At 58.2% G+C, this 27,768-nt stretch overlaps 1 protein-coding gene across 3 annotated transcripts in view; it reads left to right on the top strand.

The window, feature by feature from the left end:
* Positions 1–27,768, top strand: part of LOC144764091 (NACHT, LRR and PYD domains-containing protein 3-like) — a 337,958-nt gene that overhangs the window by 2,957 nt on the left and 307,233 nt on the right. The window contains exon 1 of one of the 3 annotated variants that reach the window (XM_078650249.1): positions 13,624–13,727. The exons of the other annotated variants lie outside the window; for them this stretch is intronic. The gene's annotated coding sequence lies outside the window, so the exon portion shown is untranslated. Of the gene's footprint in view, positions 1–13,623; positions 13,728–27,768 lie in introns of those variants that run through there. 3 annotated transcript variants of the gene reach the window in all.

Here is a 27,768-nt window from a genome sequence, read left to right as displayed (position 1 = left end):
GCTGCCCTCAGTGTGTCTCTCCCTGGCTGCCCTCGGTGTGTCTCTTCCTGTCTGTGCCTCGGTGTGTCTCTTTCTGGCTGCCCTCAGTGTGTCTCTCCCTGGCTGCCCTCAGTGTGTCTCTCCCTGGCTGCCCTCGGTGTGTCTCTTCCTGGCTGCCCTCAGCGTGTCTCTTCCTGCCTTCCCTCAGTGTGTCTCTCCCTGGCTGCCCTCGGTGTGTCTCTTCCTGGCTGTGCCTCAGCGTGTCTCTTCCTGCCTTCCCTCAGTGTGTCTCTCCCTGGCTGCCCTCGGTGTGTCTCTCCCTGGCTGCCCTCAGTGTGTCTCTCCCTGGCTGCCCTCAGTGTGTCTCTCCCTGGCTGCCCTCGGTGTGTCTCTTCCTGCCTTCCCTCAGTGTGTCTCTCCCTGGCTGCCCTCAGTGTGTCTCTCCCTGGCTGCCCTCAGTGTGTCTCTTCCTGGCTGCCCTCAGCGTGCCTGTCTCTAGCTGTCCCTGAGACTGTCTCTATTACTGGATGTGCCTCAGTGTGTCTGTCCCGACTGTCCCGAGGGTGTCTCTTCCCCCACCCCCCGCCCTCGGTGTCTCTTCCGCATCAGTCGGTGCCAGGCTGTGCCCGGGCCGGGGGCAGAGTCCGCCTCCTCTGCTCTCACCGCCTCCTGCCGGCTCCAGAGACGGTAACACCCCCCAGGGAGGGGCAGAGTGACACCCCCAGGGAGGAAAGAGAGGGAGGGACAACCCCAGTGAGGGAGGGAGGAACACCTCCAGGGAAGGAGGGAGGGGCAGAGTGACACCCCAGGGAGGGAGGAAGGGGCAGAGTGACGCCCCCAGGGAGGGAGGGAGGGGCAGTGACACCCCCAGGGAGAAAGGAAGAGGCAGAGTGACATCCCCAGGGAGGGAGAGAGGGGCAGAGTGACACCCCCTCAGAGAGAGAGGGGCAGAGTGACACCCCCACAGAGAGAGAGGGGCAGAGTGACACCCCCAGGGAGGGAGAGAGGGACAGAGTGACATCCCCAGGAGGGACAGAGTTACACCCCCAGGGAGGGAGGGAGGGGCAGAGTGACACCCCGAGGGAGGGAGAGAGGGGCAAAGTGACACCCCCACAGAGAGAGAGGGGCAGAGTGACACCCCCAGGGAGGGAGAGAGGGGCAGAGTGACACTCCCAGGGAGGGAGAGAGGGGCAGAGTGACACCCCCAGAAGGGAGAGAGGGACAAAGTGACACCCCAGGGAGGGAGAGAGGGGCAGAGTGACACCCCCAGGGAGAAAGGAAGGGGCAGAGTGACATCCCCAGGGAGGAAGGAAGGGGCAGAGTGACACCCCAGGGAGGGAGAGAGGGGCAGAGTGACACCCCCAGGGAGGGAGAAAGGGGCAGAGTGACACCCACAGAAGGGAGAGAGGGACAAAGTGACACCCCAGGGAGGGAGAGAGGGGCAGAGTGACACCCCCAGGGATGGAGAGAGGGGCAGAGTGACACCCCCTGGGAGGAAGAGAGGGGCAAGTAACACCCCCAGGGAGAGAAAGAGGGGCAGAGTGACACCCCCAGGGAGGGAGAGAGGGGCAGAGTGACACCCCCAGGGAGGGAGGAAGGGGCAGAGAGACACCCCCAGGGAGGAGGAGATGGGCAGAGTAACAACCCCAGGGAGAGAGAGAGGGGCAGAGTGACACCCCAGGGAGGGAGAGAGGGGCAGAGTGACACCCCCAGGGAGGGAGGGAGGAGCAGAGTGACACCCCCAGGGAGGGAGAGAGGGGCAAAGTGACACCCCCAGGGAGGGAAAGAAGGGCAGAGTGACACCCCCAGGAGGGACAGAGTGACACCCCCAGGGAGGTAGGGAGGGGCAGAGTGACACCCCCGGGAGGGAGAGGGGGTGGAGTGACACCCCCAGGGAGGGAGGAAGGGGCAAAGTGACACCCCCAGGGAGGGAGAGAGGGGCAGAGTGACACCCCCAGGGAGGGAGAGAGGGGCAGAGTGACACCCCAGGGAGGGAGAGAGGGGCAGAGTGACACACCAAGGAGGGACTGAGTGACATCCCCAGGGAGGGAGAGAGGGGCAGAGTGACACCCCCAGGGAGGGAGAGAGGGGCAGAGTGACACCCTCAGGGAGGGAGAGAAGGTTAGAGTGACACCCCCAGGGAGGGAGGAAGGGGCAGAGTGACACCCCCAAGGAGGGAGGGAGGGGCAGAGTGATACACCCAGGAGGGACAGAGTGACACCCCCAGGGTGGGAGGGAGGGGCAGAGTGACACCCCCAGGGAGGGAAAGAGGGGCAGAGTGACACCCCCACAGAGAGAGAGGGGCAGAGTGACACCCCCAGGGAGGGAGAGAGGGGCAAAGTGACACCCCCAGGGAGGGAAAGAAGGGCAGAGTGACACCCCCAGGAGGGACAGAGTGACACCCCCAGGGAGGGGCAGAGTGACACCCCCCGGGAGGGAGAGAGGGGCAGAGTGACACCCCCAAGGAGGGAGGAAGGGGCAGAGTGACAACCCCAGGGAGGGAGGGAGGAAGGGGCAAAGTGACACCCCCAGGGAGGGAGAGAGGGGCAGAGTGACACCCCCAGGGAGGGAGAGAGGGGCAGAGTGACACCCCAGGGAGGGAGAGAGGGGCAGAGTGACACACCCAGGAGGGACTGAGTGACATCCCCAGGGAGGGAGAGAGGGGCAGAGTGACACCCCCAGGGAGGGAGAGAGGGGCAGAGTGACACCCCCAGGGAGGGAGAGAAGGTTAGAGTGACACCCCCAGGGAGGGAGGAAGGGGCAGAGTGACACCCCCAAGGAGGGAGGGAGGGGCAGAGTGATACACCCAGGGAGGGAGAGAGGGGCAGAGTGACACCCCCAGGGAGGGAGGAAGGGGCAGAGTGACACCCCCAGGGAGGGAGAGAGGGGCAGAGTGACAACCCCAGGGAGGGAGGGAGGGATGGGCAGAGTGACACACCCAGGGAGGGAGAGGGGGTGGAGTGACACCCCCAGGGAGGGAGGAAGGGGCAAAGTGACACCCCCAGGGAGGGAGAGAGGGGCAGAGTGACACCCCCAGGGAGGGAGAGAGGGGCAGAGTGACACCCCAGTGAGGGAGAGAGGGGCAGAGTGACACACCCAGGAGGGACTGAGTGACATCCCCAGGGAGGGAGAGAGGGGCAGAGTGACACCCCCAGGGAGGGAGAGAGGGGCAGAGTGACACCCCCAGGGAGGGAGAGAAGGTTAGAGTGACACCCCCAGGGAGGGAGGAAGGGGCAGAGTGACACCCCCAAGGAGGGAGGGAGGGGCAGAGTGATACACCCAGGGAGGGAGAGAGGGGCAGAGTGACACCCCCAGGGAGGGAGGAAGGGGCAGAGTGACACCCCCAGGGAGGGAGAGAGGGGCAGAGTGACACCACCAGGGAAGGAGGGAGGGGCAGTGTGACACCCCCAGGGAGGGAGGAAGGGGCAGAGTGACACCCCCAGGGAGGGAGAGAGGGGCAGAGTGACACCCCAGGGAGGGAGAGAGGGGCAGAGTGACACCCCCAGGGAGGGAGAGAGGCGCAGAGTGACACCACCAGGGAGGGAGGAAGGGGCAGAGTGACACCCCCAGGGAGGAAAAGAGGGGCAGAGTAACACCCCCAGGGAGAGAGAGAGAGAGAGGGGCAGAGTGACACCCCCAGGGAAGGAGAGAGGGGCAGAGTGACACCCCCAGGGAGGTAGGAAGGGGCAAAGTGACACCGCAAGGGAGGGAGGGAGAGGCAGATTGACACCCCCAGGGAGGGAGAGAGGGGCAGAGTGACACCCCCTGGGAGGAAGAGAGGGGCAGAGTAACACCCCCAGGGAGAGAAAGAGGGGCAGAGTGACACCCCCAGGGAGGGAGAGAGGGGCAGAGTGACACCCCCAGGGAGGGAGGAAGGGGCAGAGAGACACCCCCAGGGAGGAGGAGATGGGCAGAGTAGCAACCCCAGGGAGAGAGAGAGGGGCGGAGTGACACCCCAGGGAGGGAGAGAGGGGCGGAGTGACACCCCCAGGGAGGGAGAGAGGGGCAGAGTGAAACCCCCAGGGAGAAAGAGAGAGGCAGAGTGACACCTCCAGGGAGGGAGAGAGGGGCAGAGTGACGCGCCCAGGGAGAGAGGTAGGGGCAGAGTGACACCCCCAGGGAGGGAGGAAGGGGCAGAGTAACACCCCCTGGGAGGAAGAGAGGGGCAGAGTGACACCCCAGGGAGGGAGGGAGAGGCAGAGTGACACCCCCAGGGAGGGAGAGAGGGACAGAGTGACACCCCCAGGGAGGGAGAGAGGAGCAGAGTGACACACCCAGGGAGGGAGAGAGGTGCAGAGTGACACCCCCAGGGAGGATGAGAGGGGCATAGTAACACCCCCAGGGAAGGAGGGGGGGCAGAGTGAGACCATCAGGGAGGAAGAGAGGGGCAGAGTGAACCCTCAGGAAGGGAGAGAGGGGCAGAGTGACACCCCAGGGAGGGAGGAAGGGGCAGAGTGACACCCCCAGGGAGGAAGAGAGGGGCAGAGTGACACCCCCAGGGAGGGGCAGAGTGAGACCCCCAGGGAGGGAGGGAGAGGCAGAGAGACAGCCCCAGGGAGGGAGAGAGGGGCAGATTGACACACCCAGGGAGGGAGAGCGGGGCAGAGTGACACCCCCAGGGAGTGAGGAAGGGGCAGAGTGACAGCCCCGGGGAAGGAGGGAGGGGCAGAGAGACAACCACAGGGAGAGAGAGCGGGGCAGACTGACAACCCCAGGTAGTGAGAGAGGGGCAGAATGACAACCCCAGGGAGTGAGAGAGGGGCAGAGTGACATCCCCAGGGAGGGACAGAGGGGCAGAGTGACACCCCCGGGGAGGAAGAGAGGGGCAGAGTGACACCCCCAGGGAGAGAGAGGGACAGAGTGACACCCCCAGGGAGGGAGAGAGGGGCAGAGTGACACTCCCAGGGAGGGAGAGAGGGACAGAGTGACACCCCCAGGGAGGGATGGAGGGAGAGGCAGAGTGACACTCCAGGGAGGGAGAGACGGGCAGAGTGACACCCCCAGGGAGGGAGACAGGGGCAGTGACACACCCAGGGAGGGAGAGAGGGTCAGAGTGACACCCCCAGGGAGGGAGGAATGGGCAGAGTGACACACCCAGGGAGGAAGAGAGGGGCAGAGTGACACCCTCAGGGAGGGAGGGAGGGGCAGAGTGAGACCCCCAGGGAGGGAGGGAGAGGCAGAATAACACCCCCAGGGAGGGAGAGAAGGGCAGAATGACACACCCAGGGAGGAAGGGGCAGAGTGACACCCCCAGTGAGGGAGGAAGGGGCAGAGTGACACCGCAAGGGAGGGAGGGAGAGGCAGATTGACACCCCCAGGGAGGGAGAGAGGGGCAGAGTGACACCCCCTGGGAGGAAGAGAGGGGCAGAGTAACACCCCCAGGGAGAGAAAGAGGGGCAGAGTGACACCCCCAGGGAGGGAGAGAGGGGCAGAGTGACACCCCCAGGGAGGGAGGAAGGGGCAGAGAGACACCCCCAGGGAGGAGGAGATGGGCAGAGTAGCAACCCCAGGGAGAGAGAGAGGGGCGGAGTGACACCCCAGGGAGGGAGAGAGGGGCGGAGTGACACCCCCAGGGAGGGAGAGAGGGGCAGAGTGAAACCCCCAGGGAGAAAGAGAGAGGCAGAGTGACACCTCCAGGGAGGGAGAGAGGGGCAGAGTGACGCGCCCAGGGAGAGAGGTAGGGGCAGAGTGACACCCCCAGGGAGGGAGGAAGGGGCAGAGTAACACCCCCTGGGAGGAAGAGAGGGGCAGAGTGACACCCCAGGGAGGGAGGGAGAGGCAGAGTGACACCCCCAGGGAGGGAGAGAGGGACAGAGTGACACCCCCAGGGAGGGAGAGAGGAGCAGAGTGACACACCCAGGGAGGGAGAGAGGTGCAGAGTGACACCCCCAGGGAGGATGAGAGGGGCATAGTAACACCCCCAGGGAAGGAGGGGGGGCAGAGTGAGACCATCAGGGAGGAAGAGAGGGGCAGAGTGAACCCTCAGGAAGGGAGAGAGGGGCAGAGTGACACCCCAGGGAGGGAGGAAGGGGCAGAGTGACACCCCCAGGGAGGAAGAGAGGGGCAGAGTGACACCCCCAGGGAGGGAGGGAGGGGCAGAGTGAGACCCCCAGGGAGGGAGGGAGAGGCAGAGAGACAGCCCCAGGGAGGGAGAGAGGGGCAGATTGACACACCCAGGGAGGGAGAGCGGGTTCAGAGTGACACCCCCAGGGAGTGAGGAAGGGGCAGAGTGACAGCCCCGGGGAAGGAGGGAGGGGCAGAGAGACAACCACAGGGAGAGAGAGCGGGGCAGACTGACAACCCCAGGTAGTGAGAGAGGGGCAGAATGACAACCCCAGGGAGTGAGAGAGGGGCAGAGTGACATCCCAAGGGAGGGACAGAGGGGCAGAGTGACACCCCCGGGGAGGAAGAGAGGGGCAGAGTGACACCCCCAGGGAGAGAGAGGGACAGAGTGACACCCCCAGGGAGGGAGAGAGGGGCAGAGTGACACTCCCAGGGAGGGAGAGAGGGACAGAGTGACACCCCCAGGGAGGGATGGAGGGAGAGGCAGAGTGACACTCCAGGGAGGGAGAGACGGGCAGAGTGACACCCCCAGGGAGGGAGACAGGGGCAGTGACACACCCAGGGAGGGAGAGAGGGTCAGAGTGACACCCCCAGGGAGGGAGGAATGGGCAGAGTGACACCCCCAGGGAGGAAGAGAGGGGCAGAGTGACACCCTCAGGGAGGGAGGGAGGGGCAGAGTGAGACCCCCAGGGAGGGAGGGAGAGGCAGAATAACACCCCCAGGGAGGGAGAGAAGGGCAGAATGACACACCCAGGGAGGAAGGGGCAGAGTGACACCCCCAGTGAGGGAGGAAGGGGCAGAGTGACACCGCAAGGGAGGGAGGGAGAGGCAGATTGACACCCCCAGGGAGGGAGAGAGGGGCAGAGTGACACCCCCTGGGAGGAAGAGAGGGGCAGAGTAACACCCCCAGGGAGAGAAAGAGGGGCAGAATGACACCCCCAGGGAGGGAGAGAGGGGCAGAGTGACACCCCCAGGGAGGGAGGAAGGGGCAGAGAGACACCCCCAGGGAGGAGGAGATGGGCAGAGTAGCAACCCCAGGGAGAGAGAGAGGGGCAGAGTGACACCCCAGGGAGGGAGAGAGGGGCGGAGTGACACCCCCAGGGAGGGAGAGAGGGGCAGAGTGAAACCCCCAGGGAGAAAGAGAGAGGCAGAGTGACACCTCCAGGGAGGGAGAGAGGGGCAGAGTGACGCGCCCAGGGAGAGAGGTAGGGGCAGAGTGACACCCCCAGGGAGGGAGGAAGGGGCAGAGTAACACCCCCTGGGAGGAAGAGAGGGGCAGAGTGACACCCCAGGGAGGGAGGGAGAGGCAGAGTGACACCCCCAGGGAGGGAGAGAGGGACAGAGTGACACCCCCAGGGAGGGAGAGAGGAGCAGAGTGACACACCCAGGGAGGGAGAGAGGTGCAGAGTGACACCCCCAGGGAGGATGAGAGGGGCATAGTAACACCCCCAGGGAAGGAGGGGGGCAGAGTGAGACCATCAGGGAGGAAGAGAGGGGCAGAGTGAACCCTCAGGAAGGGAGAGAGGGGCAGAGTGACACCCCAGGGAGGGAGGAAGGGGCAGAGTGACACCCCCAGGGAGGAAGAGAGGGGCAGAGTGACACCCCCAGGGAGGGAGGGAGGGGCAGAGTGAGACCCCCAGGGAGGGAGGGAGAGGAAGAGAGACAGCCCCAGGGAGGGATAGAGGGGCAGATTGACACACCCAGGGAGGGAGAGCGGGGCAGAGTGACACCCCCAGGGAGGGAGGAAGGGGCAGAGTGACAGCCCCGGGGAAGGAGGGAGGGGCAGAGAGACAACCACAGGGAGAGAGAGCGGGGCAGACTGACAACCCCAGGTAGTGAGAGAGGGGCAGAATGACAACCCCAGGGAGTGAGAGAGGGGCAGAGTGACATCCCCAGGGAGGGACAGAGGGGCAGAGTGACACCCCCAGGGAGGAAGAGAGGGGCAGAGTGACACCCCCAGGGAGAGAGAGGGACAGAGTGACACCCCCAGGGAGGGAGAGAGGGGCAGAGTGACACTCCCAGGGAGGGAGAGAGGGACAAAGTGACACCCCCAGGGAGGGATGGAGGGAGAGGCAGAGTGACACCCCAGGGAGGGAGAGACGGGCAGAGTGACACCCCCAGGGAGGGAGACAGGGGCAGTGACACACCCAGGGAGGGAGAGAGGGTCAGAGTGACACCCCCAGGGAGGGAGGAATGGGCAGAGTGACACCCTCAGGGAGGAAGAGAGGGGCAGAGTGACACCCTCAGGGAGGGAGGGAGGGGCAGAGTGAGACCCCCAGGGAGGGAGGGAGAGGCAGAATAACACCCCCAGGGAGGGAGAGAAGGGCAGAATGACACACCCAGGGAGGAAGGGGCAGAGTGACACCCCCAGTGAGGGAGGAAGGGGCAGAGTGACACCCCCAAGGGAGGGAGGAAGGGGCAGAGTGACACCCCCAGGGAGGAAGAGAGGGGCAGAGAGACACCCCCAGGGAGGGAGAGAGGAGCAGAGTGACACTCCTAGGGGGAGAGAGGGCAGAGTGACACTCCCAGAGAGAGAGAGAGAGGGAGAGAAGGGCAGAGTAAAACCCCCAGGGAGGGAGGGAGGGGCAGAGTGACACTCCCAGGGAAGAAGAGAGGGGCAGAGTGACACCCCCAGGGAGGGAGAGAGGTACATAGTGACACCCCCAGAGAAGGAGAGAGGGGCAGAGTGACACCCCCAGGGAGGTAAAGAGGGGCAGAGTGACACACCCAGGGAGGGAGAGCGGGGCAGAGTGACACCCCCAGGGAGAGAGGAAGGGGCAGAGTGACACCCCCGGGGAGGGAGGGAGGGGCAGGGAGACAACCACAGGGAGAGAGAGAGGGGCAGACTGACAACCCCAGGTAGCGAGAGAGGGGCAGAATGACAACCCCAGGGAGTGAGAGAGGGGCAGAGTGACATCCCCAGGGAGGGACAGAGGGGCAGAGTGACACCCCCAGGGAGGAAGAGAGGGGCAGAGTGACACCCCCAGGGAGGGAGAGAGGGGCAGAGTGACACTCCCAGATAGAGAGGGAGAGAGGGCCAGAGTGAAACCCCCAGGGAGGAAGAGAGGGGCAGAGTGACACTCCCAGGGAAGGAGAGGGGCAGAGCGACAACCCTAGGGAGGGAGGGAGGAGCAGAGTGACACTCCCAGAGAGGAAGAGAGGGGCAGAGTGACACACCCAGGGAGGAAGAGGGGAGCAGAGTGACACCCCCAGGGAGGGAGGGAGGGGCAGAGTGACACTCCCAGGGAGGAAGAGAGGGGTAGAGTGACACCCCCAGGGAGGGAGAGAGGGGCAGAGTAACACCCCCAGGGAGGGAGAGAGGGGCAGAGTGACACCCCAGGGAGGTAGAGAGGGGTAGAGTGACACACCCAGGAGGGACTGAGTGACATCCCCAGGGAGAGAGAGAGGGGCAGAGTGACACCCCCAGGGAGGGAGAGAGGGGCAGAGTGACACCCCCAGGGAGGGAGAGAAGGTTAGAGTGACACCCCCAGGGAGGGAGGAAGGGGCAGAGTGACACCCCCAAGGAGGGAGGGAGGGGCAGAGTGATACACCCAGGGAGGGAGAGAGGGGCCGAGTGACACCCCCAGGGAGGGAGGAAGGGGCAGAGTGACACCCCCAGGGAGGGAGAGAGGGGCAGAGTGACACCCCCAGGGAAGGAGGGAGGGGCAGAGTGACACCCCCAGGGAGGGAGGAAGGGGCAGAGTAACACCCACAGGGAGGGAGAGAGGGGCAGAGTGACACCCCAGGGAGGGAGAGAGGGGCAGAGTGACACCCCCAGGGAGGGAGAGAGGCACAGAGTGACACCCCCAGGGAGGGAGGAAGGGGCAGAGTGACACCCCCAGGGAGGAAGAGAGGGGCAGAGTAACACCCCCAGGGAAAGAGAGAGAGGGGCAGAGTGACACCCCCAGGGAAGGAGAGAGGGGCAGAGTGACACCCCCAGGGAGGTAGGAAGGGGCAAAGTGACACCGCCAGGGAGGGAGGGAGAGGCAGATTGACACCCCCAGGGATGGAGAGAGGGGCAGAGTGACACCCCCTGGGAGGAAGAGAGGGGCAGAGTAACACCCCCAGGGAGAGAAAGAGGGGCAGAGTGACACCCCCAGGGAGGGAGAGAGGGGCAGAGTGACACCCCCAGGGAGGGAGGAAGGGGCAGAGAGACACCCCCAGGGAGGAGGAGATGGGCAGAGTAACAACCCCAGGGAGAGAGAGAGGGGCAGAGTGACACCCCAGGGAGGGAGAGAGGGGCAGAGTGACACCCCCAGGGAGGGAGAGAGGGGCAGAGTGAAACCCCCAGGGAGAAAGAGAGAGGCAGAGTGACACCTCCAGGGAGGGAGAGAGGGGCAGAGTGACGCGCCCAGGGAGGGAGGAAGGGGCAGAGTGACACCCCTAGGGAGGGAGGAACGGGGCAGAGTAACACCCCCAGGGAGGAAGAGAGGGGCAGAGTGACACCCCAGGGAGGGAGGGAGAGGCAGAGTGACACCCCCATGGAGGGAGAGAGGGACAGAGTGACACCCCCAGGGAGGGAGAGAGGAGCAGAGTGACACACCCAGGGAGGGAGAGAGGTGCAGAGTGACACCCCCAGGGAGGATGAGAGGGGCATAGTAACACCCCCAGGGAAGGAGGGGGGCAGAGTGAGACCATCAGGGAGGAAGAGAGGGGCAGAGTGAAACCTCAGGAAGGGAGAGAGGGGCAGAGTGACACCCCAGTGAGGGAGGAAGGGGCAGAGTGACACCCCCAGGGAGGAAGAGAGGGGCAGAGTGACACCCCCAGGAAAGGAGGGAGGGGCAGAGTGAGACCCCCAGGGAGGGAGGGAGAGGCAGAGAGACAGCCCCAGGGAGGGAGAGAGGGGCAGATTGACACACCCAGGGAGGGAGAGCGGGGCAGAGTGACACCCCCAGGGAGGGAGGAAGGGGCAGAGTGACACCCCCGGGGAGGGAGGGAGGGGCAGAGAGACAACCACAGGGAGAGAGAGAGGGGCAGACTGACAACCCCAGGTAGTGAGAGAGGGGTAGAATGACAACCCCAGGGAGTGAGAGAGGGGCAGAGTGACATCCCCAGGGAGGGACAGAGGGGCAGAGTGACACCCCCAGGGAGGAAGAGAGGGGCAGAGTGATACCCCCAGGGAGAGAGAGGGACAGAGTGACACCCCCAGGGAGAGAGAGGGACAGAGTGACACCCCCAGGGAGGGAGAGAGGGACAGAGTGACACCCCCAGGGAGGGAGACAGGGGCAGTGACACACCCAGGGAGGGAGAGAGGGTCAGAGTGACACCCGCAGGGAGGGAGGAATGGGCAGAGTGACACCCCCAGGGAGGAAGAGAGGGGCAGAGTGACACCCTCAGGGAGGGAGGGAGGGGCAGAGTGAGACCCCCAGGGAGGGAGGGAGAGGCAGAATGACACCCCCAGGGAGGGAAAGAAGGGCAGAATGACACCCCCAGTGAGGGAGGGAGGGGCAGAGTGACACCCCCAGTGAGGGAGGAAGGGGCAGAGTGACACCCCCAAGGGAGGGAGGAAGGGGCAGAGTGACACCCCTAGGGAGGAAGAGAGGGGTAGAGAGACACCCCCAGGGAGGGAGAGAGGGGCAGAGTGACACCCCCAGGGAGGGAGAGAGGCGCAGAGTGACACTCCTAGGGAGAGAGAGGGCAGAGTGACACTCCCAGAGAGAGAGAGAGGGAGAGAAGGGCAGAGTAAAACCCCCAGGGAGGGAGGGAGGGGCAGAGTGACACCCCCACGGAGGGAGGGGCAGAGTGGCACCCCAGGGAGGGAGAGAGGGGCAGAGTGACACCACCAGGGAGGGAGAGAGGGGCAGAGTGACACCCCAGGGAGGAAGAGAGGGGCAGAGTGACACCCCCAGGGAGGGAGAGAGGGGCAGAGTGATACTCCCAGAGAGTGAGGGAGGGAGGGGCAGCGTGACAGCCCCAGGGAGCAAGAGAGGGACAGAGTGACACCCCCAGAGAGGGGCAGAGTGACAGCCCCAGAGAGGGAGAGCGGAAGGAAGGGACAGAGTGACACCACCAGAGAGGGAGAGAGGGGCAGAGTGACACCCCTAGGGAGGGAGGGGCAGAGTGACACCCCCAAGGAGGGAGAGAGGGGAAGAATGACACCCGCAGAGAGGGAGAGAGGGGCAGAGTGACACTCCCAGAGAGTGAGGGAGGGAGGGGCAGCGTGACAGCCCCAGGGAGCAAGAGAGGGACAGAGTGACACCCCCAGAGAGGGAGAGAGGGGCAGAGTGACACCCCCAGAGAGGGAGAGCGGAAGGAAGGGACAGAGTGACACCCGCAGAGAGGGAGAGAGGGGCAGAGTGACACCCCCAGGGAGGGAGGGGCAGAGTGACACCCCCAAGGAGGGAGAGAGGGGAAGAGTGACACCCCCAGAGAGGGAGGGAGGAGCAGAGTGACACCCCATAGTTGTCAAAATATTGAGGAGGCGAAGTTGAAAGAACATGCCGTGCTTTACAAGGTAAGTGGAAACCGTGCTTTGGTGTGGTGAAATAAAGGAGATGTGAACACATGTTGAGGAATGTGAGAGGGGGTGCTGAGCAGGAGAGAGATTAAGCTCAGCTATGCAGATGCCTGAGATTCGGAGGGAAGAACGAGTGGGCGTGATTGGTCCACAGTGAAGACTAACCCCCTCGAAGGCCGCAGCCAGGTTTATTCAGTCTCACCATTTCAATCATGTTCAACAAACATTGCTCTTCCTCATCTTTAACAGTTAACAGCCATTGGCAAAGGAAATAGTCTTGGCTAGTTTTATTGTGTCAATTGTGTGTCTGGATGCAATACCAAATGTGCAATGGGTGCCAAAACACAGGCCGGTGGCACACTCTAGGAATGATAGAAATGCAATTTACGTGTTTATGACCCGCACATTGTCATCCCACGTGGAGCGCCGCTGAGGGCAGCTCAGCGAGATGAAAGCCTGCTGCGGATGGCTCTGAAGAAGGACCACTGCCCACTCTATCCGTCCGAGGAGGGCGCGAGCTCAGCCCAGGACTGGCGGGGGCAGCCTGGGGTGGGTCCCGCGGCGCCCAAGGAACAGAGGAAGCACGGGGCCAAAACCCGTCCGGCGCCTCCTCCGCAGCCTCGTCGCCATCATGTGAGACTCGTCGCCATCATTATAGACTCGTCGCCATCTTGATAGACTCAACTCGGCTGCCGTGCAAGCCCCACCGTCGTTCAAAAGAGGCCTAATAGGGTCCACCCACACAACAAAGCAGATGGGATTAACATAGATAGGGTCAGAAAGACACGAAGGCTGGATGGGTTAACACGATAGGGCACGCTGCGGAAAGAGATCTGAAGGCTCACATAACGAGGCGGATCAGTTACAAAACTCCATGCCAGCCACAGGACTGGGAGGAAAGAAGCTTCAGAGGCTGCTTGTGGCTGGAATCAGCTGTCAGTGCCACAGACCCCCCCCCCCCACGGGCAGTGAGGCGGGCATTTCACCCAAAACGTTCACCTACCGCGAGATGCGTGACACTGCAGGGCTGCATGCGTGACCCAGCAGTAACGAGTAAATGAAACAGGGAGGGAGGCAGGAAGGAGGAAGTAAGGGAGGGAGGGAGTGCCTGCACCTGACCGTGAGTCACCGAGCAGGAAGCCCCGGCAGGAGCCGCACCTGGAGGCTGCAGCAGCTGACACCAGACCTGGAGCAGGGGCCCTTTAATGAAGTGGGACAGAGCCCACAGGTACCACTGAACCCTCTGTCCTGACACTGCAGTGCATTCATCAGAGGGCCTTGTGATTAGCAGCTCTATGGCAGTCAAAGCTCCCCTGGTGGACCAGTCCATTGTTTCCAGTACACTGTCCACTCTGGGTCCCTGAGCAGCCCTGTGTCTCCTCTCTTGCTGTGGGTGGTGCTGCTCTCGTGGTGCATCTGGTAGCCCTGGTGTGGGTTCTGGCATCTCTGGCCTGGTCTAGCTTATGTACCAGGCTATCAGGGGCACCACTGGGGGAGCAGTGGATAAACATCCTTTACTCTTCTTTTAAAGAGCAGAGAAGCCAGTGTCCATGGAGTAACACAATATGAGTGTGTGTGTGTGTGTGTATGTGTGTGTGTTAGGGAGTGTGGTAGGCCACAGACATTTATGAAGTGTCCATTCCTGTGCGATAAGAGTCTGTAGATTGCAGCAGTATATAACAGCACTTTACCTATAAATACATGCAAATTAAGCACTCATTCTCTGTCGCATCTCATTGTGAGACAAGTCCAGACCCTTCATGATGCAAGACAGAGGAGCACTCTCTGCTCTAAATGTTGGGGTGCGAGAAGAAAGGGGTGTGGAGAGAATCCTGGAGAAGGAGTGGGGCCAGGCCACAGGATCATTCATCTGTGAACCCACACTCTTTCCTGCACCTTCATTCAGGGCCAGTGCTCTGTGCCAGGCGCTTTAGGTTTTATTCAACAGACACCTGCCACCCTTGAAGCACCTGCCATTCAGAAGGTACAAGGGTGGAGCACGGGTCCTGTGCACAGCAGAGCTGCCAAGGTTTCAGATTGCTATGTGTGACGTTTTTTTAATGTCAGTAGTGACATTTCAACAACTATGAGTGACACTGTCATCCGGACAAAATCAAGCAATGAAGATGAGGGAAACATATAAATATTAGAAATTACACCCATTTGATTAACAAGAAACTCTAAGAAGATGTTCAGATTGCCAGAAAGCACCAGAAATGGAAGGGCACACACACATAGCTAGGCGTTACAATTCGGCTGCCGAGTGTAAAAAGACACATTGAGCAATTTAATAAAAAACAATTAGCTAAGGCGCCACCCGTTATTATTAACCTGAGGCTGAGAGTAAGTTGCATGGCTAAAAGCAATGTCAAGTGAAGATGGGCGGTTGCTCATTTTCTCACCTGGCTACCAAAGCTTGGAATGCTATGCCTGTAGGGCTGAAGCTGGAAAATGATCTTGTCAGGTTTCGCAAAGGTTTAAAAACTTGGCTTTTCCAGCAATAATCATTCAGAACAGTATTTTTAGTTTGTCTCGCTCTCTCTGCAGTCTTGTAGTTTTTCTTCTCCAGTCTATCCCTTGGCGCCGGGAAACCCACTGCGGGTAGCTGTGCGCCTTATAAGTTTAAACAAATAAATAAATAAATAAATAAGCGCACACAACCTGAATCAGTTTATAGATTGAGTCTTGTTATCATTCAATAAAAAGATAGGATCCAACTCCAATGTTTTTAACCTATTAGGTGTTTATTCTTCTGGTGTGAGTATTTGTTTCACAAGAAAACCAGCCGACACGTGTTTCGTCAATACCGGGGTAAACCCGTGACTCTTCAGGGCTGGGGAGATAAAGTAGAATATGACACAATACTATTAGAGGGTGGTGGTGAGTAAGGGTCATTTTGTGACGGGGGAGTAGGTTGGGTGGCCAGTGTAGGGGATGTGAAGGGTGGGGATGATTGGCTCAAGGCCTATCATGGAGACGTGGAGAACTAGAAAGGGTGGAGGGAGATGGACAGGGTGTGAGTTTGAAGATTTCAAGAACACCCAAGTGGGACATCAATGAAAAGTTAGTTTTTTAGACAGTCAAATATGTCGGGTACGTTTGAGCAGCTAGAAAAATACAATGACATTTAAACCTTAAGTGTGTAGAGGCACTGCATGCCACATACCACCTATACCTTAGCAATGTAAACAATTGATCATTTGTTTTGTTCCATGTGTTCTCCCTTTTATTCCACAGGATATATTCGACCGTATTTTGCATACTTACTTGTCTGTGATTTTCAGCTTGTCACATTTTCCCCACATGACACACACCATGTGGGTTTTTGCTTGCGTCGCTGCATTTTGAATTTATAATAATGTTAACAGCAGCTCACCACCACACTTATAACACTCACTTTTCATTGATGTCCCACTTCATACATTCATAGGTCAAGCGGTGTGTGCAGATGCAGATAAGAGTTCGCATTTTACACAAAAACATTATAGATGGACACAAATGATCTTATGTTTCACAGTGCGTGCACGTGTGGACCACAGATCATGTTTATGACAGTGCGGGCATGTGTGGACCACAAGTTGTGTTTATGACCATGCGTGCACGTGTGGACCAGAGGTCGTGTTTCCGTCAATGTGCACACGTGTGGACCAGCAGTCATGTTTATGACAGTGAAAGCACGTGTGGGCCAGAGGTCATGTTTATGACCATACGTGCATGTGTGGATCAGCTGTTGTGCTTATGACAGTGCGTGCATGCGTAGACCACAGGTCGTGTTTATGACCATGCGTGCACGTGTGGACCAGAGGTCGTGTTTAGGACCATGCGTTTACATGTGGACCAGAGGTCGTGTTTCAGTCAACGTGCACACTTGTGGACTAGAGGTCGTGTTTATGACCATGCATGAACGTGTGGACCAGAGGTCGTGTTTCAGTCAATGTGCACACTTGTGGACTAGAGGTCGTGTTTATGACCATGCATGCATGTGTGGACCAGAGGCCGTGTTTATGACCAAGCGTGCACATGTGGACCAGAGGTCGTGTTTATGACCATGAGTGCACATGTGGACCAGAGGTCGTGTTTATGACCATGCGTGCATATGTGGACCAGAGGTCGTGTTTCAGTCCATGTGCACACGTGTGGACCAGAGGTTGTGTTTCAGTCAATCTGCACACGTGTGGACCAGAGGTCGTGTTTCAGTCAATGTGCACATGTGTGGACCAGAGGTCGTGTTTCAGTCAATGTTCACACGTGTGGACCAGAGGACTTGTTTATGACCATGCTTGCATGTGTGGACCAGAGGTTGTGTTTCAGTCAATGTGCACACGTATGGACAATAGGTCGTATTTCAGTCAATGTGCACACGTGTGGACCAGAGGTCGTGTTTCAGTCAATGTGCACACGTGTGGACCAGAGGTCGTGTTTCTGACCATGCTTGCACGTGTGGACCAGAGGTCGTGTTTCAGTCAATGTGCACACGTATGGACCAGAGGGCGTGTTTCAGTCAATGTGCACATGTGTGGACCAGAGGTCGTGTAGCAGTCAATGTGCACACGTGTGGACCAGAGGTTGTGTTTCAGTCAATGCGCACACATGTGGACCAGAGGTCGTGTTTCAGTCAATGTGCACACGTGTGGACCAGAGGTCATGTTTATGACCATGCGTGCACATGTGGACCAGAGGTTGTATTTCAGTCAATGTGCACACGTTTGGACCAGAGGTTGTGTTTCCGTCAATGTGCACATGTGTGGACCAGAGGTCGTGTATCAGTCAATGTGCACACATGTGGACCAGAGGTCGTGTTTCAGTTAATGTGCACACATTTGGACCAGAGGTCGTGTTTCAGTCAATGTGCACACGTGTGGACCAGATGTCGTGTTTGTGACAGTGCAAGCATGTGTGGGCCAGAGGTCGTGTTTATGACCATACATGCACGTGTGGACCAGAGGTGATGTTTATGACAGTGCGAGCACGTGTGGGCCAGAGTTCATGTTTATGACCATATGTGCATGTGTGGACCAGAGGTCGTGTTTATGACAGTTCGAGCACGCGTGGGCCAGATGTAATGTTTATGACAGTGAGAGCACGTGTGGGCCAGAGGTCATGTTTATGACAGTGTGTGGACGTGTAGACCAGAGGTCGTGTTTATGACACTGCGAGCACGTGTAGGCCAGAGGTGATGTTTATGACAGTGTGTGCACGTGTGGACCAAAGGTCGTGTTTATGACAGTGTGTGTGTATGTGTGGACCAAAGGTCGTGTTTATGACAGTGTGTGCTCGTGTGGACCAGAGGTCGTGTTTCCGTCAATGTGCACACGTGTGGACCAGAGGTCGTGTTTATGACAGTGCGAGCACGTGTGGGCCAGATGTCATGTTTAGGACCATACGTGCATGTGTGTGCTCGTGTGGACCAGAGGTCGTGTTTCCGTCAATGTGCACACGTGTGGACCAGAGGTCGTGTTTATGACAGTGCGAGCACGTGTGGGCCAGATGTCATGTTTAGGACCATACGTGCATGTGTGGACCAGAGTTTGTGTTTATGACAGTGTGAGCACGTGTGGGCCAGAGGTCATGTTTATGACAGTGTGTGCACGTGTGGACCAGAGGTCGTGTTTATGACAGTGCGAGCACGTGTGGGCCAGAGTTCATTTTTATGACCATACATGCACGTGTGGACCATAGGTCGTGTTTATGACAGTGCGAGCACGTGTGGGGCAGAGGTCATGCTTATGACAGTGTGTGGACGTGTGAACCAGAGGTTGTGTTTATGACAGTGCGAGCACGTGTGGGCCAGAGGTCATGCTTATGACAGTGTGTGCACGTGTGGACCAGAGGTCGTGTTTATGACAGTGCGAGCAAGTGTAGGCCAGAGGTCATGTTTATGCCGGTGTGTGCACGTGTGGACCAAAGGTTGTGTTTATGACAGTGTGTGCACGTGTGGACCAGAGATCATGTTTCCGTCAATGTGCACACGTGTGTACCAGAGGTCGTGTTTATGACCATGCATGCACCTGTAGGCCAGAGGTCTTGTTTCCGTCAATGTGCCCACGTGTGGACCAGCAGTCGTGTTTATGACCATGCGTGCACATGTGGACCAGAGGTCATGTTTCAGTCTCTGTGCACACATGTGGACCAGAGGTCTTGTTTATGACCATGCATGCACGTGTAGGCCAGAGGTCATGTTTATGACAGTGTGTGCATGTGGTGACCAGAGGTCATGTTTCCGTCAATGTGCACACTTGTAGACCACAGGTCGTGTTTATGACCATGCATGCACGTGTAGGCCAGAGGTCATGTTTATGACAGTGTGTGCATGTTTGGGCCAGAGGTCGTGTTTCACACAATGTACGCACGTGTTGACCAGAGCTTGTGTTTATGACACTGCGTGCACGTGTAGACCACCGGTCGTATTTATGACACTGCATGCATGCGTAAACCAGCGGTCGTGTTTATGACCATACGTGCACGTGTGGACCAGAGGTCGTGTTTTCGTCAATGTGGCCACGTGTGGACCAACGGTCGTGTTTATGACCATGTGTGCACGTGTGGACCAGAGGTCATGTTTCCATCACTGTGCACACGTGTGGACCAGAGGTCGTGTTTATGACCATGCATGCACGTGTAAGCCAGAGGTCATGTTTATGACAGTGTGTGCACGTGTGGACCAGCGGTCATATTTACGTCAATCTGCACACGTGTGGACCAGAGGTCGTGTTTATTTTTATTTTTTGTCAACTCTGTTTATTGGCATTTAGTTTTTTTTAAAAGAAAACAATTCAACATTACAGTAGGTGCGCCATTGCAGATAGTGCGGCTCTTCAGCCGTGTCTTAAAATACATAATCATTATGACATAACCATGAGGCATTATAACATTTCACACAGGTAGCATGCACAATAACCTTAGGTGCCTAAGTATGTCCGTAGCGTAAAGGAGTCAATGCGCCCCAGTCCTGCGTGAAGAGACAAATCATATATACGTATAACAACTGCAAAAGGTCATTTGCAACAAAACAGGAACAACAAACTGTGGCACTGTCACAGAGGTACATTACTGTCCATCCCAATACCCGACCCCGGAGCCCGCCCCCCTCTTCCCTCTCCTGCCCCAACCCCCTTAGCCTACGTGTCTCAATTTGTGCTGCTTTCCCTACGCATTTTCATGTTCATGTTGTGCACCAGTCTGTGTGCCAGGTGTCTTGTCCGCTTCATGCCCACCCGCCACCCGATGTGTCTGCCTAGTCCCCTAGTACCCCTTCGCCCGCAGCATTGTCTGCTGTCTGTAAAGCATTGAGCATGCGTTCCCAATGTTCCGCCATGGGTTCCCGGCGGAGTCCCACTGTTTCCTCCCTCCGTATGGCAGTCCATTCTGCTCGGGCCCACGACTGAAGGGACAGAACCCATGCCCACACACTTGGCATAGTGCTCGCCTTCCACCTCCTAGTGAGGAGGTGTATTGCTGTTACCATTCCCAAGAAGCGGGATGATACCTTGTCCTTAGGCAGGCGCCTAAAGTAATGCAAAAGGTATTCGGGCCAATCGCAAGGGATGCTGCGGCCAGTGCACCGTGCAAGTAACCCACTAACGTCCCTCCAGTAAGTGCCAAGCCCGGGGCAGTGCCACAAAAGATGAAGAAGATCTGCGTTCTCCGCACCACATCTAGGGCATGAAGCGTACGTCCTGTGAAAGTACTTATTTATTAAGTCGGGGTGAGATAGGCCCTGTGAACTATATACACCTGGATCTGGCGGAAGGGCATATTTCTGAGAATGTGCACCGGACTTTTAAGAATCTTTTCCCATTCCTTGTCGGCCAGTGCTCGCTCTAGGTCTCGCTCCCACTTTCCGCGGAGCGGGGTCAGATCTAATTCTGTGTGCATCCTTAGAGATGCAGCAAACCACTTAATTAGATGCCTGCCTCTGCCCATGACATGCAGGTATTGCACGGTCAGGTGCTGCGCTGGCTCCTCCGCAATGTCGCCCCACCTAGCCGCCCTGTGAGCCGTGAGTGAGCGAAGCAAGAGGAACCACCCAGGGGGGAGCCCACGTCCGTGACCAGGGTCTCGTAAGGTACCAGTGCTCCATCTTGATACAAGTCGTCCAACGTATGGACGTCCACTTCCCGCCACTGTTCCAGCATGCAGCGCGTGAGGACCCCCTCGCCTTCCGGTGAGCCCTCCAGTGGCACCGCAGGTGCATACGGGAAATCCGCTCTCGTGAGCTGCAGTGTCCTGCGAAAGCATCGGTATGCCACCGCCAGCAATAGCAGGGTGGAACTCACCATCACCGCTAGGGGGTGAAACAGTGCAGTGATCCGCTCCAGAGTGTAGGGTGGTTCGTTGTGGCAGTGTCTTCTCTGCTCCTGTCCGCTAACCATCGGGCGATCCACTGCAACTGCGCCGCCAGGTAGTAATGCTCAAAGCAGGGTGCGGCCAATCCACTTTTGTCTGTGGGTAGAAATAGTTTCCCGAGCGCCAGTCGGTGGTGGGACGCTCCCCAAACAAAGTCACGCAGGACCCTGTTAAGTTTGGAGAAAAAGGATGCGGGCACGAATAAGGGCAGGTTTGCGAAATAGTACAGAAGGTGAGGAAGCATCACCATTTTGGCAAGGGCCACTCTGCCTGTGGGCGTCAGGGGGGAGCGTGGACCAAAAGCCGATTTGAGCCCTGAGTGCCGTCACCGCTCTTCCCAGATTTCCGTCAAGTAGGTCTGCCGGCTGGCGGTAGATCTGGATTCCCAGATACTTAAACGTGTCTGCTCTCCATTGGACCTGAGTGCCAAGAAGGCTATACTCCGGATCAGCTACGTCGCTGCTAAATGCGTAGAGGCATGACTTGCCTGCATTTACCCGGAGCACCGAAAGGCCGGCAAAGCGGAGCAGCAGGTGGGCCAGTCGCTCTGGTACTCGGCTAACGTTGCGGACGAAGACTAGTAGGTCATCAGCGTACAAAGACACCTGATGGACACCGTCGCCCAGTGGAATACCATCGGCCAAGTTTTGTCTTATGGCCGCAGCTAAGGGCTCCATGGCCTGCGCGAAGAGTAGCGGAGTCAAAGGGACACCTCTGACGGGTGCCCCTGCCCATCGCTACCGCCTCCAAAATATAGGGACCCAGCCTGACGCGGACCACAGGATTCCTGTACAAGAGCCCCACCATCTGTAAGAAGTTTGCTTCCAGCTCGAACTCCAGCACCAACGATAAGTAACCCCACTCAAAGGCAATCAAAGGCCTTTTCTAAGTCCAGCACCAGGCACCCCGCCCTGGGCCAGGCCCTCGTCGCTTCCGCCGCTACCCTGAAATACCTCCTGAGGTTCAGGGATGTGGACCTTGCCAGAACAAATCCGTTCTGATCCGGGTGGACTAAGTGTGAGACCGCCGGTGCCAGGCGCTCCGCAAGGATTTTCGCTAGCACCTTGTAGTCAGTATTAAGCATTGCCAGCGGGCAGTAAGATCCTAAGGACATGGGGTCTCCGTCGGGTTTAGGTAGGGACACTAGAAACGCTTCCCGCATGGACGGTGGGAGGTGGCCCGCGTCGACCTACGCCCTGTACACCTGGAGGAGATGAGGCACTAGGATGTCCCTATTCGCCTTATAGTACTCAGATGGCAGGCCGTCAGGCCCCAGCGTTTTTCCGATCGCCAGTGCTAGGATCGCATCCCCCACCTCCTCCAATGTGAGTGGGGCACCGAGGTCTGCTTTCTGACTCTCAGTGGCTGTGGGTAGCGTAACCGACTCCAGGAAGTCAACCAGCATGTGCGCATGGCCAGTGCCTCTGGCTCTATAGAAGTCTCCGTAGTGGTCTGTCATCGCCTGATGGATCTCGCGTTGCGTGTATACCACCGTCTCTTCCCCTGTGCGAATGGCACAGATCGGGATATTGCGCTCTGCTTTCCGCACCAGCCAGGCCAGTAGGCGGCCAGCTCTATCTGCCTTGGCATGCGTCTTGGCGGTATGTGCTGCGTAGTTGTGACACCTCAGGCGTTCGATAAGAACCGCATGCTCTCCACGAAGGTCCCTGAGCTTGTTCTCATGCCTGCCAATCCCCTCCCCTTCCCTTTCGTATCTTAGGACCTCAGACTCTATGCGGGTCAAATGGGCTGACACCTGTGTGCGGATGTTCCACGTTGCACCTATGCAGTGCCCACGGATAGTCGCCTTATGGGCATCCCACTCCTCCATTGGATCGCTTGCCGAGCCCTCGCTCTCTTCAAAGTAAGCCAGTATGGCCGTGCCCAGCGAGGATCTAAACTCGGCATCCTCCAACGCTGCCGGCTGCAGCCGCCACGTGGGTACCGGAGGTCGGTCCGCCTCCCAGCTAAGCTGACACCATAGGTGGTTGTGATCCGAGTGTGTCCTGCCTAGGTATTCCGACCTAGTCAGAAGCGGGAGCAGGGACTGGGAGCCTACTATTCGGTCCAGGCGGATATGGAGGTCGTGCACGGACGAGTAGTATGAGTATGTTTTGTCTTTAGGGTGCTGCGCGCGCCAGAGATCATGTATGTCCCAGTGCGATAACCAGTCCCGCAGAGCCTGCGTTGTCGATGTCGCTGCCACTGCGTGGAGGGGCGGGAAGGAACAGTCTAAGTGTGTGTCAAGGACCATGTTGAAGTCTCCACCCCGTAGCCAATGGTGGCCCATATACCGCTGAAGGACATAATTTAAGGACGCCAGGAAGGCAGGCTGGTCCGTGTTAGGGGCGTAAATGGAACCTAGCAGTATCTCCTGCCCATTGAGTCTCCCCCTTGCAAAGGAGTACCTTCCCTCCGGGTCTACCTGGGTGTCAGTGCATATAAATGGGACGCCTGCCCTTACCCAAATCAAGGTGCCACGTGCGTGCGCTGAGTAAGTCGTACCGTGCGCCTGACCTCTCCAGCGTCCACGGAGACAATCCAATTCCACTGGGGACATGTGAGTCTCTTGCAACTCAAAAGTATGCGGTGGAGCGTGCAGCCAGCTGTTACACCAGCGCGCTCCCTTACCTTGGGCCCTTAGGACTTCTGTGAAATGTTTAAAAGAACTGAGCAGTAAAGTGCACCGAGTTGGCGCGGGTCGCCCGTGAAAGCCCCCCTGCGCTTTAGGCACCCAACCTCCCCCAAACTAGAGCGCGGTGGCGCGTCTGCGTCACGCCATCAGTGCCTAATACTTGGTCCGTGCAAAGCGCTAGAGCTAGCTACAAAACTTAACAGCGCGCCGCAGCAAGCACATAAAGGATACAGCTGTGTGCTGCATACAGTGGATACATCAGTCTATCTCAGGTCCATCACCTGTCACACTATAAAGTCAGCTGTCTGGGGTGTCACCACAGGTAGAGTAGTAAATTGTAAATTGATACTTGTATAGCGCACTACTCACCCGCAAGGGTCTCAAGGCGCTTGTACGAATACCGCTGTGGAACCCATCCTGGCTATCCCTGTGAGGGGTCCACTCCTGGGCTCCCCCAAGATGGAGGCCAGGCATCCTTAGCGTTGTGGAGATTAAGCAAGCTATTGCCCAGAGTTGCAGAGTGGGACTCCATGATTGGAATAGGCACCGAGGCGAGAATTATCAGGTCCGTGGAATTTTTGACCCCAAGTCCCGCCGAGGCGGGGAATTGAACCCTGGTACCGGGCTAGACCTCTGCATCAGGGTCTGCCGCTCTAACCATTGAGCCACACTTCTCCGACATCACGGTGGAAGGTGAGGACGATCCGCTTGCGCCAGTTTCGCTCTGCGGTCTGGAGTCGGGGCGGCCGCTAGCATTCTCCGCCCCCAGTGTCGCAACCGCCTCGAGTGCTTCCTGTCGTTCTTGTCGCATTTTCTCCGAACTGGGCGCACCTTGTCCCGGGCCCGCGGCCCGCTGGGTCCCCCTCTTTCTCCGCCGCCTTCTGGAACGCTGTTATTGCCAACCTCCCTCTTCCGGGCCCACAGGCCGTGCCCCTGACCACTGCCCTGTCTCTTCCAGCCAGTCCCAGACTTCCGATGAATCCTCGAAAAAGCGAGTGCCCCCTTTGGCGACCACCCGCAGGCGGGAGGGGAACAACAGCGAGTACGGTAGTTCCAGTTCCCGCAGCTTTTTCTTCACTGCCAGGTATGAGCCACGTCTCTTCTGGACTGTTGCTGAAAAACATCACATGGCTGTTGCCCATTTTGAGGTCGCTCATCTTCCGGGTCTCGCGTAGCACCGTGTCCCAGTACCGATAGTTGAGGAGTTTGAAAAGGAACGGGCGAGGCTGGGTGCCGGGTCTCTGAGCTTGTGCCGGTACTCTGTGCGCCCTCTCCACCACAAAGTGCGGGGATAGTGTTCTAGCCGGCAGGAGCGTCCGCAGCCAGGTCTCCATGTAGCGCTCGGGGTCCTTCCCTTCTTCCCCCTCCGGCAGGCCGACCACCCGGACATTGTTAAGTCAAGAACGCCCTTCCGCATCCTCTGCTCGGTCCTCCAGTGCGTGGACTCTTTCAATTAGGTCCTGTACTGCTGAGGCATGGCTGTGCACCACAGGCTGCAGTTCTTGGACCGTTTGGCGCTGCATGGTGACTGACTCCGACAGTTTACGGTGGTCCGCATGGAGCAGCGTGAAGTCAGATGTGACTGTATCTATCCGGGCTTCCAGAGTGTAAGAGTGTAGGGTCTGCAATCCTATGGTCACCCACAGATTTTTGCTTTTTTGCTTCACTGGTTTACGACTTTCCCTGGCTGTGGGCCTGCTAATCAGACCCACAGCCTAACTGTTCTCTCTCTAAATTGACATACGAAATGGTTGGCTTACATTAAAAACTTCTTTGTGGACATTGGTCACCCAGAGTACTTTTCTGACCCTTTGACCTTGGATTTTATTTCAAGAAAAAATCTGAGAAAAACACTATTGGATCACTTGGAGACTAAAAGATGGAACCATCAAAAATTAAATACAACACTCCAGGCGTACCAAAGGGTGACGCAGCACAAGGGGCTTCAAGCATACTTGTCCACTGACTTTTCCTGCTATGCAAGAATGCTGCTTGTCAGATTCAGATTGGGGTCATTCTTCCGTCTTATAACTTTTCCATCAGGAAATGATTGGTCCCGGAAACGGAGTCCTTGTCCTTGTGATGACACTTCTGTGCAATCAAATAACCATACCATCCTATTTTGTACTTACTATGCGATCCTCATGAAAACATTATTGAAACCCCTACTAAAGAGATGGGGTCTGAGGTCCTGTAAGGACGTGTATGAGCGCTTACAGATGTTAGAGGACAGAGAAGTCATAAGTATCATGGAACAGTATTTGAAATTGTTGATCAAATTTAGGAAATCTCTGCAAAGCCCAATGTAAATATGCTGTTTTTTAGACTTTTTTATAATACTTTTTAATTATGAAAAGTTTGGTTTCCCTGATCTCTCTTTTTAAATGGTATCCTTTCTTCTTATACATTTTTCTATTTTTTTATCTGTTTTTATGAATTGATTAAATGTACTGTTGTATATTTTTATTCTGCTATGAATGCTTGTATGATATTCTTTGAAATATCGAATAAAGCTTATTTGAATTTGAATTTGAATTTGACATCGATGTACTTACGTGGCTTCTTGAGTAGAGCGCTGAGTTCGGCGTGCTTCCAGCTCTCCGGGAAGGTAGCGGTGTCAAAGGAGGTGTTGATGATGTCCCGCAGGTGGGGTGCGATGACAGCGTCGGCCTTGTTGAAGACGTGGTGAGGGCAGGGGTCGGTCGGAGATCCGGAGTGGATGGAGTTCATCGTGCGGACGGTGTCTTCGGTGCTGATCGGAGTCCAGGCGCGGAGGGTGGTGGTGGGGGCGGTGGTTCGGTCGTGGTGTTCGTCGGTTGAGTGCTGAAGCTGTTGTGTATGGCCGCGATCTTGTTGTGGAAGTAGGAGGCGAGGGAGTTGCAGAGGTCTTGCGAAGGGGTGATGTCGTTGTTTCCGGCGTTGGGGTTGGAGAGCTCTTTGATGATGTTGAAGAGTTCTTTGCTGTTGTGTGCGTTGTTGTCCAGTCGTTCCTTGAATGCAGTATTCTTGGTGGCGTGGATGAGTTGGTGGTGTTTTCGGGTGGCGAGCTTGAGGGCAGTCATGTTGTCCGGTGTTGGGTCTCTGCGCCAGGTTCTCTCGATGGCTCGGCAGTTCTTCTTGGAGCTCTTGAGTTCGTCGGTGAACCATGGGGCTTTCTTGCTACCGGGTCTGCTGGGCGGGGCCCTCTGGGGGGCGAGCTCGTCTGCGCAGTCGCTGATCCACTTCGTGAGGTTGGTGGCCGCCTGGCTAGGGTTCGTTGTGCTGGTGGGAGGGTTCATGCTCAGGCTGTGATCTTGTTCCAGCTCCTGCGTGCAGGCTGTTGTTGGTGGTGGTGGATCGTGGTCCTTGCGAAGCTGAAGTGGACGCATCTGTGGTCCGTCCAGTGGAGTCCGGTGGCGTGGCTGAAGGCGATGTCCTTGCTGGATGAGAAGACGGGGTCGAGTGTGTGTCCGGCGTAGTGGGTGGGGGTGGTCACCAGCTGCTTGAGTCCCAGGTTGGCGAGGTTGTCCAGCAGGGTGGTGGTGTTGCGGTCGTTGTTGTTCTCGGGTGTTGAGCAGGATACATTTCAGATGGCTGCTGCTGTTGCTCGTCTTAGTCTTGGTTGATGCTGGAGTAGTGCAGTTCCGGATGCAGGTGAACTTGCAGGAGTTGCAGCAGAAGGGTCCGTGGGTGCGTCTCGGGGTGGCTTGGTAGCAGCCCGGGAGTCGGCCGGCGTTGAGTGCGTTGAGGGTGGCGGTGTCGTACGTCCGGCGGGAGGGTTGGGGTCTGCGGGGGCCAGGGGTCCTGGCACTGGGCGCGGTCCAGGCGCGGACGGGCGCAGACGGGCTTACCTTTGGCACGCCTTCGGCGCACAATCGGCGCGCCCGCTGCGCGTGACCGCTGCGCGTTATCCACTCTGCCATAAGTGGAGAGTGGGGGGGGCGGAGCGAGGGAGGGGCAGCTGGGAGGCGGGAGCAGGGAGGGCACAGAAAGGAAGAGGGCGTGGCCGCGAGAACGGCGGCGGGAAGCGGGGAGCGGGGCGGGGAGGGCACAGGGGGAACGAGCACCAGAGAAACGTGCTGAAAAACCGCAGTCCCAAGTCACAATTATAGAAACTGAACTAGACAATAGCGCAGAAAGACAAACCGGGCAGCAGGGTGCTACCTGATCCGGCGGAGCCGAGTTAGAGGTGGAGAGCGCTCACGGAGTGCGAGCGTTGCCTAGCAGCAGAACACGCCGCAGGGGGAGGCGGGTTAGCTGGGCGGAGCTGGGCGGAGGTCTGAGCGAGGCTGAGCAGCGAAAGGAGAGG

Source organism: Lissotriton helveticus, chromosome 6 (genome assembly GCF_964261635.1).
Source record: "Lissotriton helveticus chromosome 6, aLisHel1.1, whole genome shotgun sequence".
NCBI lineage: Eukaryota > Metazoa > Chordata > Amphibia > Caudata > Salamandridae > Lissotriton > Lissotriton helveticus.
Note: the sequence above shows the minus strand (reverse complement) of the source record. Positions and strands in the feature narration are given on the sequence as shown.